This window comes from Lissotriton helveticus, chromosome 9 (assembly GCF_964261635.1).
Source record: "Lissotriton helveticus chromosome 9, aLisHel1.1, whole genome shotgun sequence".
Taxonomy (NCBI): domain Eukaryota; kingdom Metazoa; phylum Chordata; class Amphibia; order Caudata; family Salamandridae; genus Lissotriton; species Lissotriton helveticus.
The window spans coordinates 742,054,535-742,071,980 of NC_136070.1; the positions used below are offsets into that span (position 1 = coordinate 742,054,535).

A 17,446-nucleotide genomic window follows, 5' to 3' on the forward strand; every position below is an offset into this window, starting at 1 on the left:
ACTGAGAGTGAATATAGGTTTTTGTGTAATGACACAGCCATTATCCCTGCGATATATGGCTTGCCAAAAATTCATAAAAATGTAAACAATCCCCCCCTCAGACCCATTGTGAGCTGCATACATTTGTCACTTGAACCACTTAGTAAATATGTGGACAGCTTTTAAGATGACTAGTTCAGGAACAAAAATCCTATATCAAGGATTCAGCCCATATGATTAACATAATCGAAGGGCGTAGCTTCAATAACCGTACACAAATACTTGTGACGTTAGATATTGAAGAATTATATATGGATATACCCCAGGATGCTACACTTAATGTCATCAGACACATCCTGGGACCGACAGAAAGCAGAGGTGCAAATGTTGAGTTTATCTTGGCTTGTGCATTATTGGTCCTCAAGAATATAATATGTTCCTCGTTAAAGATGACCTTTACTTACAGTGTAAGGGGACCAGCATGGGGGCCACATGTGCCCCAAGGCTGGTGTGTCTCTGTGTGGGGCACTTTGAGGATATCCATATTTTTTATGAATCTGCTCCTTATTTTGAGAATGTGCTAAAGTGGAGTAGATTCATAGATGATATTCTTTTTATCTGGGAAGGCACAGCAGACCTCCTAGAAGAATTCTTACATTGCCTGAATCTGGGTGATGTGAATTTAAAATTCACATCACAGTATAGTGACAGTGTAGTTAATTTCCTGGACTGAGCATTAAGGATGTTGAGGGTGTCTGGCAGTGGAGCTGTTTTCCAAACCCACGGATATAAATACTCTACTGCACTATTCATGCTTCCACCCAAAGGCACAGACCTCCCTTTCGGACAGTTCCTTCATTTACAAAGGAATTTTTGTCATTGGATGATTAATATAAACATTCAGAAACCCTGAAGACCAAATTAAAAGGAAAGGGTTACCCGAAAAAATGAATTACTCATTCCTTTAAACGTGCTAGGTTTTATAACCGTGAGAGCATGTTATCCAATCCGGTTAGTAAGAAAAATATAGGAAAGAATAACCAGAAATTAGTGTTTGTAAGTCAATTTTCTAGCATCAGTCATAAAATTAAAAATATCATGAACTCTAATTGGAGTATTCTTAATGATAATGAACTAAGGACTCTGGGCAAACCAGTTCAAACGCAACAACAATCTAAGAAAAGAACTGGTGCACTAAAGTAGTTGGCAACTACAAATGCAGCAGTTGCACTATGTGTTATCAATGCATAGTAGGTAAAGATATAACACAACAACACACACTGGTTTCTAGAGAGTTTAATAATTGTAGGACTACAAATTTGGTTTACCTACTGCTGTGCCCATGTGACATGGGGTATATAGGCGAAACATCACGGAAATGGCCTACTCGCTTATTAGAACATAAGTCTGCCATAAAAAACAGTAAGGAAAATGCACCATTAGTAGGACATTTTAAGAAAGCTGGCCATACTTTTTTATTTTTTTATTTTTAAAAAAAATATTTTTATTAAATTTCCCCCCCCCACATTTTTCCAATTGATCCAATACATTTTTACAGTACAAATATAACTTACACATAAAAACCATCACTTGAGAGAAAGAGCAACAAAAAGTCGAACAAAAAAGAAAATAAAACCAGATTATAACGCCTATTTCCCCCTATTCTTCCATTGCTCCATAAGAAACCAAATCCTACCCCCCAATGCCCTTGCCCTTCTGCCTTTTCTATCATAGATGGCAAACCAAGTATCTCATTGTTCAAATGCAATAACTTTTAAGATAGCAGCAGCTGAAATGCTGGTTGTTTTTGCCATGGTTTCGTTTAAGACTTGAGGTGGTAAGTCAGCATTTTCTGCTTGCACCTAAAGGATGAAATATGTTGGAGCACTATGAAGAAATCCCTTCTTGATATTATGGCCATGGTGTCATAGCTCATCACAGTGAAGTACAGTTATAGCAGGAAAAGACATTCTTAAAGTTCTGCCAGATGCTGCCACAAACCTACTGATAGTGCATTACCCTTAGCTATGCTCAGTAGATCATGTTTGGAGATAGGTAGCACTGCTGTATGAGCTATCTGAAGAGATACAAGAGATGACCTGCTCAAGAAAAATATTGTTGATTTACTGAAGCGAAAGCAATGTTTTTGTTCTGTTCTTCACATATTTTACTCTATCGGGCTGGAGGTTAGCTGATAAGGCCTCAGGTGCTTCCACTCAATTTTAAACTATTTTTATTCTAAAGTGAAAAGCTGGCCATACTTGCACGGATTTTATTTGGTTTATTTTAGAAAAGATCAAAGGTAACAGAAGAGGAGGTGATCTAACGATCAAACGTAAAAATCGCGAGCAGTGGTACATTTCCATTCAGGACACCATAAGAACTGATTTGAATACGAAGGATGACTGGATGAAATTAGTCAATTGAGTATACTGTAGATAAGGCAGAAATATTAATTATAAATAATTTATCTTTGAGGCTACTGTCCAACATGAGATAACTTCAACTGATATATTAGCTTGTACCGGCCAAGTCCTTTTGTCAGTCGATAGTGTTCTCTTTGGACAGGGACCCGTATAACTATTGGGAGCTTAATATGTATGAAGCTTTTATTTTCTCTTATTAAGATATAGACAAACAATATGTGGTAGCTTATATAGTATAACTTTAGGAACCTAATATGTATAAAGCCTTTATTTTCCTTTAGCAAGCTATATATAAGTATTATATGGTAGTTTATATAGATAAGTAGAGAAAGAAATACATTCTATTTTTTCCTTTGAGTAGTGTACTATATAATAATGGCATAATGATGCGGTATATATGCACACTTGGAAATTTTGTGAACACAAGTTACCAGATGCACTAGGCACTCGGTATAGATTATGCGTTGGAATGGCCCTCTTGGGTCGCCACGTGGACTTCTATTGACACTCCAAATCCAAGTGGTTCGGAGTTGGTGGCCCGGACCAAGGCTTAAGAGAAACGATAACTTAACAACACAACATGTTAATTCAAGGCTGTGGCAAGGGCGGGGCATCACCTGCAGCAGCGAGGGAAGTGCTGAGGTAGCAGGGGCAGATGGAAGCGGGCGCATGAAACGCAGCCATGGAGATGGGAGGTAAGGAGTCAGGGACAGCCAGCATGGGGCAATACTATTAGCCAGAGGAGAGAGCAGCCACTATTATTGGCCTGGTAATTATGGAACAGCTTTGAATGCACAGCAAATGTGTGTGGATAAAATCAAGAATTACAGCCCTATTTACACAAACATACGGCCAAGCTGGAGTAACCGAAAACATCCAGTACTCATGTGAATGCTCCTAAACAAAGAAAAAAGTAGTCCCTTTAACAGCTGCTATAATAGGCCAAGTGGAAGGCTACAAGTAATGAGGCTCTGCTCCATGGGAGTGAACAATGCTTGAAAAGGAAGGACAAATGGGAAGGATTGACCACTGGCAAGCAAGGAATTTTAAAGGACACTGACCCAATATAAAGAAAAGCAGTGGGTTGGCTGTAACCCCACATAGAAGTATACTAAAGTATACAGGAGGTCTCGAATGCTAGACCTAAAAATGGGAAGATACAAGTAGTAGAATGATAATGTAATCCAAGGGCGAGTGAAATCCCAAAGATGTACAAAAAATGCAAAGAATTTTTTAAAAATCCATACCTGTCCCATACACAAATAAATGCATTCCATAATGTACTGCAGGCTGGTTGAATAACCAGTAGAAAGTGTGAGGGAGAACTGCAGTACCTTTTAATGTTGCGTAAATATATATGAAGCAAATTCACTTTTTGAAAGAATTGTGTGTCAGTTCTGAAATGAGACAGGGAGCACATCCTTGTAGGGACAGAAAAGTAGTCTGCATGGTGATGGATGTTTACCCCTACCCTGTGTGCTCCAGCAGTATGGATATCTGGACCCCTGGTGCTGAATATTGGTCATGGGCGGAAACAAATCATGCATATATGCCATGATGTAGGCATGTCTCATGGTAATGCATGTCTTGCTAGACTGGGAGGGGAAACAGTCATCACATTGCATGCATTACAAAACATGCAATTACAACGCCCACGTTGGTACATCGCAGTACCAGTACAAGACAAGTTGTTACAACGACTTGCTCTAGGGAGGGGCTCCTAACTAAGGAATAGTATCATTTACTATTCCAACACCTTCCCTACTGTTGCACACACTGGAGTTGGAATAGTAATTATACTATTCCTAAGTCCAGCGCGCCCCCTAGAGCAAGTCGTTGTAACAACTTGCGTTGTAATGGTACTGCGATGTAACAACGCGGTCGTTGTTACGACCGCCTTATAATCACATGTGTTGTAAACGCATGCGATATAAAGTGCTATATTCAACTGGGAGGGGCACACCATGAGCCACCCTCATTGTGGTAGAGGGGTACTGCCCTTGTCAGAAATTAGCACAAGAGCGGTGGTGGAAGCATACCCGTTTTGAGTTTCATAAGAGTCAGTAGTGTGAACAGGCCTTTTTACCTGTGCCACTGCAGTGGGACCTTCCATCCCACTTATGCCAAGTTCTGCTTCTTTTTACTTAACTCACCCTTGGCCTACAAGATGACTGTATGTAGCGCTGGTCAGCGTGTGGTAATAGTGTGTGTGTACTGTGTTGTATGTGTGCCTGTGCGTGGTATATAACATGGAGGTCAGTGGGCTCCATTATGGAAGCTCTGGGCTTGAAAATGCTAATTGGAGGTGAGGAGGGTAACCCCAGAAAAAAGATGTGGATTGTTGTTATTCATGTGAGCTCGGATGGGAACACCCACTCTGGAGGAAGGCGAGCAGAGTATCCACTGTGCACATCAATGGTCTCTTTGTTCGAGGAAGAGCGATTGGTCAGTTGGACCTGTGCTCCTTGTCAAGCAGGATGGTGGGTCTGATAAGGTTGCCACTGTAGGACAAGGGACTCATAACTGAGGGGACAGCTTAGGCCTTTGAACTTTTTGAGGCATTCAGTGGAGTTTGACAGCCAGGTGTGATCGCTGTTTACTCCCTTGCCCTATGATGTGAGGTATTGCAGATGCACCTGCTGTGACAGACTTTCTTTTTGACAAAGGACAGGACAGAGAGGACACTTCAAAGGAGTGTCAAAACCCACAACACGAAATTCAAAGGGCCAGACACTAAATCACATTTGTGTCTGTTCGATATGGACTATTAAAGTGGGGGCAAGAATCCCACATGCAGTACATCAGCGTGGAAAGAAGATCAACAAGACTTCCAGCTGCTATAACCTGGACTGGGGACCAACGTCCATTAGTCTCCCCGTTGGATGAGGGTCCAGGAAGTAAAGAGAAATTGCCCTGAGCCTGGAGCATCAGCCTCTTGCCTGCCAAGGCAAGTGGACCCTGTGGGAAGAGGGAGGGTGCCTGAGGGAGCGAGGCTGCGAGGCACAGCGATTTTTCTATTGATGGGATCCTGGTGAGTGAGTGATGTCCAGTCCAGTCTGAACCACTGCGAGCGGAAGGTCTTTCCACCCCTCTTGTGGACGATCAGTGACCCCAGTATGCCAGGGGGCCACTGTGAAGTTTACGGTCATCGTCCTTGCTGTTGAAAGTCAGGTACCCTCCCATATGCCAGATGGGGGTCACATAATAATTAGGGCCATCGCCCTTGTGGTGATGTCGGCAACCCCCATATGCCAAGTGGGGGCCACCATGAAGTAATCAACAAAGAGAGACCACCGCCTGTGGTAACATTTATCTAAAGCAGAGGAAGCCGCAGAGAAGTCTGACACTGCAGAGGGCCACCCGGAGACTGTGGCATCCAGATGAATCATCCAAAGGGGACTACAGGATGCCATGGCCCTTGCGCTCCACAGGAGCCTGAGAAGACCTTCCTCAGTCTTCCCTAAACTCCCCGGTCAGGCCTCTCTGGCACTTGCATGAACTTACCACGTAGTGCTGCTCAAAAAGCCTCTTAAAGCAATGACATGTCACATAGAGAGGAGCATGGGCCACATCTGAAAGTCCCCTCCATTATCAAATGGGTAATAACCAGCTCTGTTAGAAGGGAAGGGGGGACTCAAGGACACTGCCCAGGATGATGCCAGTCAGCTGATCTTAAGAGAGTGTGCATATTATTTAATGTGCTGTTGATATACTTTGTGTGCTTGTAATAATTACTACTTATATCACAAAAGTGAGTATTTAACTAGGAAATCAGCTTATTGGGGTTACTGTTTATACTTTAAGTGTCTGTGTATGCCTCACACCTACCTCTTCAGAGAAGCCCTAGATTGGTTGACGCACCGTAGCACTGACAGTCAAATGCTGAAGGGGTAGTACTTGGCTCAGATGCTCGGGACTCAAAGCAAGTCGCGCCAAAGGACAACAGGAGTAAAAGGCCACAACCCCCACAGTTGGGCCCAGCAACCCCATGTCCCCCCCATGGCCCTCTGAAAGGAGTTCTGTCACTCCCCATTTACAAAATAAGAATCCAAGCGGACACTCACACTCCAGATGTGTAGCTAGTACCACTCAACTCTGAAAGGTGAATGAGTTACCCTTCACTTTGGTAGCTAGTAGTTAGACCTTCCAGGCATCGACAATGCCCAAATACCAGAATGAGGAAGTCACCCTTACCTGCTGTTACTGCATACCAACCAAAGTAGCAGTACTGAAAGATAACAAATACATTGAACTTAGGCATCTCCTCCTGCAATGCCCATGAGGGTGGGGGCGCTCACAAAAGCCCCTCCAGAAAACCTACTAAAACAGCACATAGAGAAAACACTTGGTCTCTGTCCCTCTGTAAGAGTGTTCATCTACTTCAAAACCCCTCAGTACCCTCAGATAAACAATTAAAAATCCCATTTCATACCTAGCAAGTAGGCATTGAACCCAATCATTTCCTCACATAAAGGTCCCTTGATGTGCTTTTAATTGACCTGCGCTGAGCGGGGCGCTGTCATCAAAGGAGAGAGGGTGGAAGCCAAAGCCTGGCAGAGACCTTAACCACTTGAGCGCTAGCGGTTTTCCCGCTGTGCGCTAGATTTTTCAAAAAGCCGCGTTACATGACGAGCTGAGCTCGTCATCAGCACACGAGCGCCGTAGCTGATGACGAGCTGAGCTCGTCATCAGCATTGAAGGGGTTAAACAGAAGCTCCCTGACCCAATGAAAATAGGTAGAAACTAGCAGGATGCTGAGACGGTCACCTCCTTTCAATGAAATCCAGTAAACGGTGGGTGTGAGCAATATTGTCAGCATTTAAAATGAAATGTTGCTGTCTTGTAGGTGGAACTTACCTCATAATAAAGGTATGGAATAAGGAATGGAACATGGAATCAATAAAGGCCAGTAGGATTTATCACTGCTGCAGATGTAGTCAACTGGAAAGAAGTACAATAGGATAAGGGGAGCAGGATTCTTTTCCGACTTTACCGATTTCAGTGCAGGTTTAGACTGTGTAGGTCGCAAACAACAGTCAAAAGCAGATCCAGTTGGGCCTTTTCTTCAATGTCAGGTTGCAACACAAAGCATTTTCTGGTCTTGCTCCCAGAATATGGAATGCTCTCCATCCCCATATCAGAACGAACCCTTCGATCGCTGCTTTTAGAAGTGAAGTCAAAGCATTACTCCTGAAGAGCCACCTGCGAAAATAGACCTGTAACCTTGCAAGCCATCTGTATTCGTTTCACAGCTTTGACCTACTTATCGATCAAGCAGTGTGCATCCATTGTAACTATGTTTATCTCTATTGTTTTCTGCATTGGTGAATTTGATGTATCCTTCTTTGTTGCCAGTGCAACTTCTCAACCTCAATGTACAGCGCTCTGATACCCTAATGGGTCTTGTTCGCTCTATATAAAACCTTTAAAAAAAATATATATATATATATATATATATATATATTCATGGTTAAAATGACCTGAATAGTGTTGTATCCTTTCCATGCTTCTCTTTCAAACTGCATTAATCTGCCCTGCTAAGGAAGCATAAGAAGGACCACAATTTTAACATGTGTATTTGTAGAACATCAGTAAACTGTCTTGTGTGTCCTGCCAAATTGTGCTGATAATCTAGTTACATCAATACGATCCAGTATGTCCGAAAAGCAACTGAATTATATACTTTTTAAAGACCATAATATTTTCATTCAATAGAAAGTTGTTAAAGTTCAATTGGTACCTAGAGGCAAGCCGATCAGGATGACTGTTAGGTAACAGCATTGTTTTTTGCTCATAAATGGGTGAAACATCTTGTATTGACAATCAATCACCAATGCCAGATTGGCCTGGTAGTACAGGGGGCAACCCTCCAGGATGCAAACTTGAGATTCTGCTTTCCCTGGCCCCCGACCTAATATCCTTTGGCCAACAAACAAGCCGCAGAAACAACACCACAACAAGATGTCTGCTTAACATCAGCAGAGCCTCAAACATCCAAGAGTCATTCCTGGGTGACCTCAAGACAAAACCTGAAACTTTTATTCTGATAAAAGTCCACCCTTGACCCATGACCTTGTAAAGGCCACTTGATCACCCATATGCCATTCTTAAGGAATGTCAATGAGAACAGTTCTCGTGATTATCTTTCTGGGTTGATGTCACCGTGCAGTATGGAGAAGGTAACTATTCAAGTGTTTGATAACACCCTACAAATCTGCTATAGTTATGACTCCTGCTTCTTCCGCTTCTTTGTCCTTTCTGTACCCATTGACACTAATGAAAAATGAACCCTACTTGACATCCTAAAATCTTGAAGGAACTCCAATGGTATCATGCATAGGTCAATTGTTTGTGTCATACCTGGAGAACATAGACCACCTGCTCTAAATGAGTTCCTTCAGATCTGAACCTATCCCCACATCCTATGGAGTTCCTGAAGGCTCCATCTTTTTGCCGATTATCTTCAATGTGTCCATGGATCCCTTAAGAATCTTTCTAGTAGAAATCGATTTTTAGAATCCAACAACATGTTGTTGGCAAAACACATATCTGAAGGTGTCACAGGTTGCAATGCTGATGACCAGAAGGACTACAAGTATGACCCAAGCCTAGATGTTCAAGGCCCTCGACAACAGCATTCCCATAAAGACAGAATTTGTGTTCACCACAAGTGACTGGAAACATAAACAAATGCAAGGCTGGCTTTCTGAAACATATCTTGCTGGTTTTCCCTACTCATGTAATAAACAGCACTAAGTCCCTGAACGTGTATACTGATGCCAAGTGCTGACACTGCACAGCAGACAAAAGCTCTGTTGCATACACTGTCCCTGCTCCACAAAGTGAAATTCTTCCTATTGAGAGCAGGAGTCAGAACCGCCATCAAGTTCTGATCCTTTCCCATCTCATCTTAGGTAACACCCTGCTGGCCTACATCCTCGTAATCTACTAAACTCCTCTGAAAAGCTACCTCCATTCCTTCCACATCTACTGACAGAGTATTTTAATTTTGACTCTCCACCTAATTAGTTGTATACCATAGGTATAGAACAGCTGTGCACTAACATTTCTCAGAATTATATGTTTGATGTTATAAGAAAAACTCTAGACTTGTGTCAACCCATACCGAGGGAGTAGTGATATCATTGTGACTCTGACACTTTTGGCCATCACCATTTACTATTGCATCTTTCTAGGTGAAGTTACAGTTTAAAGGGGTGGCAATTGGGTCCTCATTGTGCACCCAACCTGATGAATATGCTGTACTTGCTGAAGTTCAATATATACAGCCTGACACTAATTCTCTTACGGACATTGCTGAGATACATACATAATTTTCTTGCTTTATCTGAAAGGTTCGAAGAACACTCTGTTCCTAAATTGGGTGAGTAACCATGATAATAACATAAAGTTGGCTCACCCATAGTGCCAGTGGCACAAACATCAGCTACCTTCATCTTGACATCAAAGTGGAACTAATATACGTTATAAAAGCCTGCTACAATTCTTTTCAAATTGAAATTCGACCCGAGCAGTCTTTGTAATTTGGTGCACTTGAGGATTACTCTGTATGCGACAAATGGGAAACATCCTTTACAACGAAACTTTTACAACGCAGTGCTTTTACAACGCAGGTTTTACAACGAAAACCATTACAACGCATTGCGCTGGGGGGCGCTCTAGGATAGGGAATAGATTTAAGTTACTATCCAACACCTTCCCTAGTATCCACGGGGACTGGAGTTGGAATAGTAAATTAAACTATTCACTATGCAGCACCCCAAAGCGCTATGCCTTGTAAAGGTTTGCGTTGTAATACTTGAGTTGTAACAGCATGCGTGGTAAAAGCATGCGTTGTAACGTCATACATCCGCGACAAATAACCCATACAGTTAAAATTCAGTTCTTCCAACACATATGGGGAATCAGTCTGCAAGACCGTCGGTGCTCAGTACTTGGTACTTAGTTTGGGGCCAGGTGTAGGTTGCCCCAGAACCTTGGACCTGCCCGTTTATTTGTCTTCGTTATGAAAATTTGACTGGGCAGCAGTTGTGTTAGCTAGCCTATGAAGGGGTTCCATTACTCATAACTGATAGACTTTACCACCAAAGTACTTGAAACACCCTAATAGTTTTGTTGCGGTATGGGGAGTCCCTATGTTCAATGGAAACTTTCCTACAATTGAAACGCACATGGTTGTGGTTTCCCCATTAAAAAGGAGGAAACCCTAATTTGCAGAGATTTTATGCTGTATCAAATGGCCCCTTCTTAACTGTGGAAAAGACACGGCTATACACAGTGGGCTCTCCCTGGAGCTCTTTAAGTGAAGGAGTGGGCGAGTGTAGTTGTCTGTTTTCAGGATTCTCGGGAACCAAAAACAAGAAATGTAAAAACGTGTAGAGGGGTGAATATTGTGTCATTTTATTGCGCACTCTCTTTTACATGGGTGAAAGTTAAAAAACCTGGCAAGGCAGCGTAATGCAGTCGCCCGAAATGATGCCACCATGATTCTGTCTACATTTAAGTTCCAATTGGTTCCTGGGCATTCATCACTGAATAAGCTTGCCAAGATGGTGCAAACTGGTTTCAGCCTACTTAGGCCTCATCAGTGAGGTACAGCTTGAGTCATGTGGCTACTTAAACTATACCTCACTTAAAGGCCTAACTAGGCCAAAACCAATATGGGGTTGTTTGTGTTAATATTCAGATGGGACCTGACCTGGCAGTTCAAGCTGGACTGTTCCTATACACTAAGGCTAATTTGCATATGGCTGGCCCCTGTCTGTGATGGCATGGTGGGATAAACAATGTACTGGGATGCGGACCCGAGTAATTACCAGTTTGCTGAGATCAATACAAGCCTCCCACACATACCAATTTTTTAATCACTGCGATACCCCAAGTTCAATGAGTATGCCCAAATGAGGATCCCATGCTCACTGTGCCATAGGGCTCAAGCTATACCCCACTGATGAGACCTAACTAGGCTGAAATTCGTTTGGTATTGCTTGTGTTTCTGTTCACAGGAGACCTGGCCTGGTTTGGGCTGGACTTTTCATATTAGAGCAGCACCAAGGCTGATCTGCATATGCCTGGATGTGGCATAAGCAGATCAGCATGTTGGGCAAAAAAATGATGGACAGAGATGTGGCTGACTTATTACCAATAATTGGTGGTATTGTGATCCAAGAATGGCATTGAAAGGACTGAAAAATGTAGGGAGGACATCCTCCAGTGCTTACGAATAGTATTTTAATCTGTAAAAAAAAAAAGTAAAAATAATTGCCATGACCCTCAATTTTCTACTACAATGCCACTGAAGGTGACCCTTGGCCCCACCTCCGCCCAATGCTAGCTACACTACTGCCCAGTGCCAACTCATTTTGTGCTAACTACAGGGATCCAAAGATCTTATGTGCTGTAGGCCTGGAGGAGAGAAAGAGATGGGGACAAGCTATAATTTAATGTTTGGCTTAGTCTCTCCTGTACCTGTTATTCACAGAATACACATGTATAATATATATTTAGCACATCACATACTTTATATATTGAGAACATGACATATCTACTGAATCTGTGATACTGCGAAAGATTGAACAGAACGTGGCAGCTCTGCACACACTGAATGCATGAATCATCGAGACTGTGCTTTTCTCAAATTCCTCTATATTGGTTTCGGTATGCACATATTTAACACGCTGCATGCACTGCCGAACAGGACATACTGGATTACCGCGGCAAATTTTTGTGTGAAAAAAAACAAAAATATGTGGCCTCACCTACGCAGCCAAAAATCTCAGTTATTCGCTGCATTTGCAGTTTCTCATTCTATCCTATCTTTAGGTTGACCTTTGAATCAGTATTACTGTGGTGATATATGCTCGATGTTTTAGAGCATGTTAAAAGGTACTACCCAGCGGTTATGCGTCTTTTTTTAACATTACCACTCACAGTTCTGCTGAGATAGCGGGGTATTAAAAGTATTTGATGTTTCTTTATATGCTACTTTTTTCTATCTAGAAACTGTCTGTGACAAGAACAGTTTAATAAATAACACAGGACTGGTGACATTTGTTTATGTGCCCTAAATTGTTACAGATAGTACTAATGGATGCTCTCTTCCAAGCTGCCGATGCTAAAAACAACACTTTACTTTGTCGTTTGTTTAAAAAACAAAGGAGCATATTATTCGCTGGCCGTGCTTAGCAATAAATTTCTTATTGCAGGCTATCTCTGGAATTTATCACCCTAGTAGCGCGTTATTAACAACGCGTTTCTCCAGGGCGATAAAAATTCCAGAGATAGAGAGGTTATCGCCATTTTGCATGGAACATCGCTGGTTTTCCAGGGATGTTCCCTGCAAAACGGCAATAAACTTGCTGATACGACCCATACCAATGTTAGAGATAGGTAAGTCTGCATTTTAGCAGACATTAGTTTTTGGAGAAAACAGCGGTTTTCTCCAAAAACGAACGTATGCTAAAATCCCGTGGGCTGCCTTGTAAATATCGCGATGTGAACATCAGCAATAGTTGCAAGGTAGTCTCATTAGAGATGCAAAGGGAGGCGTTGGGAAAAAGGGTGCTAACATGTGATTATGCATGTTAGCACCCTCTTGTAAATAGGGCTATAGTTTTATCTCCGCAGCTGAGATAAAGCCCTTGTAAATATGCCCCAAAATGCGATTCACATTTGTGCATCTTGTTTCGAAGAGCATTGAAACCACAACCCCACCAAAGCCATCGCAGCTCTATTTTGTATTTATTAATACACAACATGCTCTACCTTTGCGTAACTGGAATTCATTTGAGAGAGGTGAGGGGGCCTTTATTATGTAGCTGCTCTGGGCCAAGTGCAGTAAAGGCCACAGAAAACGTGCGCTGTGAGGAGGCCCAGTCTACGAAGGTACAGTCAGATCACTCCTTTCCCTGACTGAAGCAGGAGAGAGAAATACTTACATTAAGAAGGGCCCTAATGCAGCATGCAACGCTCCCTTGAGTTTCAGAGCGAGGAGCTTTCTCCACGCCAGCGCTGTTCTTTTCGGTAAAGACAAGTTAGCTCTGGACGACTGGTGTGGACGGAGGCCTCACTTTGTCCAATAGGACGCCTCTGAAGGCGACTTGGGAGTTTTCCTTCTGACTTGTCGGGCGGGTGGTGTGGACTGAGGGCAGAGAGGTTGTCTGTTAAGGACGGGATTTAGAGAGGTGCTTAATTTCCACAAGAGTAAACGTAGGTGCCGAAAATATTTCGTAGAAGATGGTCGCCCCCTTTCCTATACAGCACTGTCCACGTGAACCACTGGCACTGCCCGCGGTGTACTCAATAGAAATGGCCACAGCTGGATTGCAGTGAATACACCTCCTTAAGGAAGGATTAGGGAGGTTCTCCACCCATAAAAATGGCAATTGTATATTACATTTTCCTCACTGAAACTAACAGGTATTGGATTGTGTCACGTGCTTTCAGGTTTCATGCAGCTCTCTAGAGAAGGGGGGGCCAATCGGCCCCCACGCAAGTATGGCGGGGCCCGGCCCCTCCCACACCCCGTTCCTTTCGGGGTCGCTTGCCCCGCGCCCTCACCCCGGAAGTAATTGTGCACTTCCGGGGTGAGGGGGCGGGGCCGCGGCGGCGAAAGGGTTAAAAGTCTGGGGAGCGCGGGAAGCGGCCTCTTTGTGCCCGCGCTCCCAGGCTCGCTCCTCGCCCCACCGTGGGGCTGTGTAATTTTCTTTTTATCTTCCTGCTACAGGTGGTGCAGACATCAAGCCAAGACGGGGTTAAGGAGGTCGCGATAGCGCCCGGAGATGCACGAAAACAGGAGAGGCGGTTTTAATGCCCGGTGGTGCTCGGAGGCGAGGGTCATCGGCGCGGGTCCTCGGCCGTCGGGAGGACAATGAGGACAGAGAAGCTGCGGAGCGGGGCTGAGGAACGTGCGTAGGAGCACTCTGCTGTCTCATAGGTGAGCATATTGTGTGAAGGTGGTCGTAATTGGCAGCGTGGGTACCATGTCTTCCTGCTACGGACGGGTAACATTATTCAAAGGCCAACTGCAATTTGGGGACTGGGCACTGTGGAAGTATCGCTTATATGGTGAGGTCTATGGACAGATGATTTGCGTTATGTATGGGCAGGCCTCCCCCGACTTAGCAAAACAGCTATAACTGATGCTAATGGTGGCGGATTGCAATGACCGAGGTGGAATTCATTGATGGATTAAGGGACTGGTAGTATGGCCAGTGTGCACAGAGAACTGTATGGGCAAAATGCCAGTGTAACGTATATTACCTGTCAGCCAATAAGGAGCAGTTCAGTAAAATTGTTGAGCTCTTGGGCATTGAAGGAGCTTTGAATTCCGAGATTGAAAGTCAGCACAGACTGCGTAATTTATTTGTATGTTAGTGCTGTATTTGTGGACAAAAGAGCATGGGAAATGGATTCTGTTGTTGCAGTTCCTGATAATCCAGCCCCTATCTTACATCAAAGCGAAGCTGAAATGGGTGAATATCACTAGTATGATTTATGGCGCCAGCAAAAGAACAATACTTATGTTTGTAATTTTGCATTCAAGGCTGGCAGGTTGTTTGATTTATGTTATGCACACCTGCACCTTGTTAAATAATGCAGTACATTTTCATTGGGACAGACTGCAAACAACGATGAAGTACATTATCAATGTTTATTGCTTTTTAGTATTATTAGTATTTAAATGAAGCACCAACATGGCGGGTTGTAGATTGATATTTATTTCTTGCCACGGACTGTATAGTTACTCTTCCTGCACTCGATACTGTATAGGGGAGACATGGGTAGATAAAGTGATTGCCCAAGGATCACGCAAGTCAGGGGCACTGAACACAGTTTTTGAAGGTCTACACGCTGGTCAAATTTTCCGCCTGTGCACTTTTGGCCACCTATATATTTTGTTTGCTCGCATTTGCGCTTTTACCTAACATAATTAACGTACGCTGTTGTAATCTGTTCTCAGGTACTGTTCTCATTCATGTATGAATGTTCCTATCGTAAGCGTTATGAAGCCTTCGGGTAAAGTCTGCGCTATATGTAAGGGCATAAATAAATGCACTGCGATTCCGCGTGCAATGTGGCCCGGGTGGGTTCACAGTAGGGTAGACAGCTGGATGAGAAGCAGATGATTTAAATGGAGGGTATTCCCACGTCGATAGGTTTCCCCTTCCATTGCTCATAGGCCAATAACGTCACCATTCGCACAATACAGCGAGAATATACAGTTAGTGTAAAGCACATCTTTTCATATGCATGATGTTAGTCCCTGGCAGGAGTCTGGGATATGAACTCCTAATTTGTCTATAATATTACTCACGCTGGAAACCGTCCCTGGCGTTAATGAAGCCAGTCTGGATTTGGCTCATTACACTGCGTTTATGATTGTTTAAACCGAATTGTCTCTGCAAGGGCCAGGTGCGCCTCACAGACATCATTTCCATGCGCAGGCAGAACTGTCGGGCAGAGGTGAACGAAAATACAGTTTCTTTACAGTACTGAGCTTCATGATTTCAATGGTGCAACAGGTGCAGTGACACAGGGGCCCAAAAGTTCTAAAAACCCTGTTTAAACACCGAATATTACTAGGTTTTGCTACTGAACAGGCAGTTACGAGTACTGTTAGCTTGTGGACAGCAGGGCATGAGTTGAATGGTGCAGTAGGTGCAGTGGCACCAAGTAAACAGTGGTCACAATTCCTCTAAACATTTAATGTTGCTATTACATGGGTAGTGGGGTTTCTATGCGTCTTGTATAGGTTAAAAACAGATCTGTGCTAAATACACAATTTAAATTAATCCGACGAGTGTGTTCTTTCTGCTCTCTTGAGATGCGAGCGTAGCTATTCCTTTTGGATCAATTCACGGGACGTGCTGCGGCGCATATTGCATAGTAAGGTATCCAAAGGACACATAATGTAGTCTTCTGCTGCGGCACAACTTCACTGGCTACCACAGTGGGTTATATAAAGTAAAGCAACGGTTAAGTGTAGCCTTTAGAGGGAGGCATCCGGTAGGCCAAGGTTAGCCAGCTTGCATACACTTAATGCTCAAAGGAGTGTGATGCATAAAGCACTGCCTATAGACCTGATGAGAAATGCACAGTGCGATGTTAATGTCCTCTTCTTCTATCAGTATCCTTTCATTGCCAGGATTCTTACCCTTAACTATTGAGATCCTGTAGCGCTTTAGTATGTGATATCACCGTGATTATATTAAATTGAGGCAAGGAGACCATTTAAATGTTAAGTTCACCACCTTCCTCATGCGGGTGTAAGGAGGTTGGGCAGATATATGCCAGCCTCTGATGTTCACGAATTTTCATTTAAGTAGAATAGTGGGGTAGGAAAGGTACTACCCCACATCCTATCACACCTGTTTACAAACCAGTTGGTCCAGTAAATTGTTGACCAGGGTGACCACCTGCTACTGGGGATAGCAATAAGGCAGTGGGACTGTTAAGTAGAATAGTGTGGGTAGGTAAAGTACTATCCCACATCCTACCACACCTGTTACAAACAAGTGTGTTCAGTAAATAGTTGGCCAGGGTGACCACCTGCTACTGGGGATAGCAATATGGCAATGGGGCTTTTAGCTCACAAGTTAATCAAAAGGATGGTTCAGGGCCACAAATAATTGCCTGCTGAAATTGGAAGATCTTTTTCTCTCTTTAAATCAAGAATGTCCAATGTAGGCACAGGAGGGCTGTACCCATGACAGATTTGCAGGATAATCAACACGCTTTACAATATGTTATATTTAGATGCACTGCATCTAAATGCATTTAATATGTTAATTCTAATCTCCGAGATGCTGCCCATTGTATACCTACATGGGGGCAAGAACACTTTAAACGATCATTTGTCAGATTGGTTGAGTGCAAGGAGCATGAAAAGCTGCCCACATGGGGTTAAATGCTGTGACATTAGGATGACAATTACTGTGCCCTTGTTTTTTCCTTTCTGACTCAGCGACAAGACAGTCGTGGTTGCTATTTATGTGGTAATAAGACAATGTAACCATAAT

The 17,446-nt window shown here is 43.2% G+C and overlaps 1 long non-coding RNA gene across 1 annotated transcript in view; it reads left to right on the top strand.

Moving 5' to 3' along the window:
• Positions 1 to 14,057: 14,057 nt before the first annotated feature.
• LOC144782954 (uncharacterized) overlaps positions 14,058 to 17,446 on the top strand; it is a 65,051-nt gene continuing 61,662 nt past the window's right edge. Inside the window, exon 1 of the long non-coding RNA XR_013601333.1 lies at positions 14,058 to 14,361. This is a non-coding gene — a long non-coding RNA (uncharacterized LOC144782954). The remainder of the gene's footprint in view (positions 14,362 to 17,446) is intronic.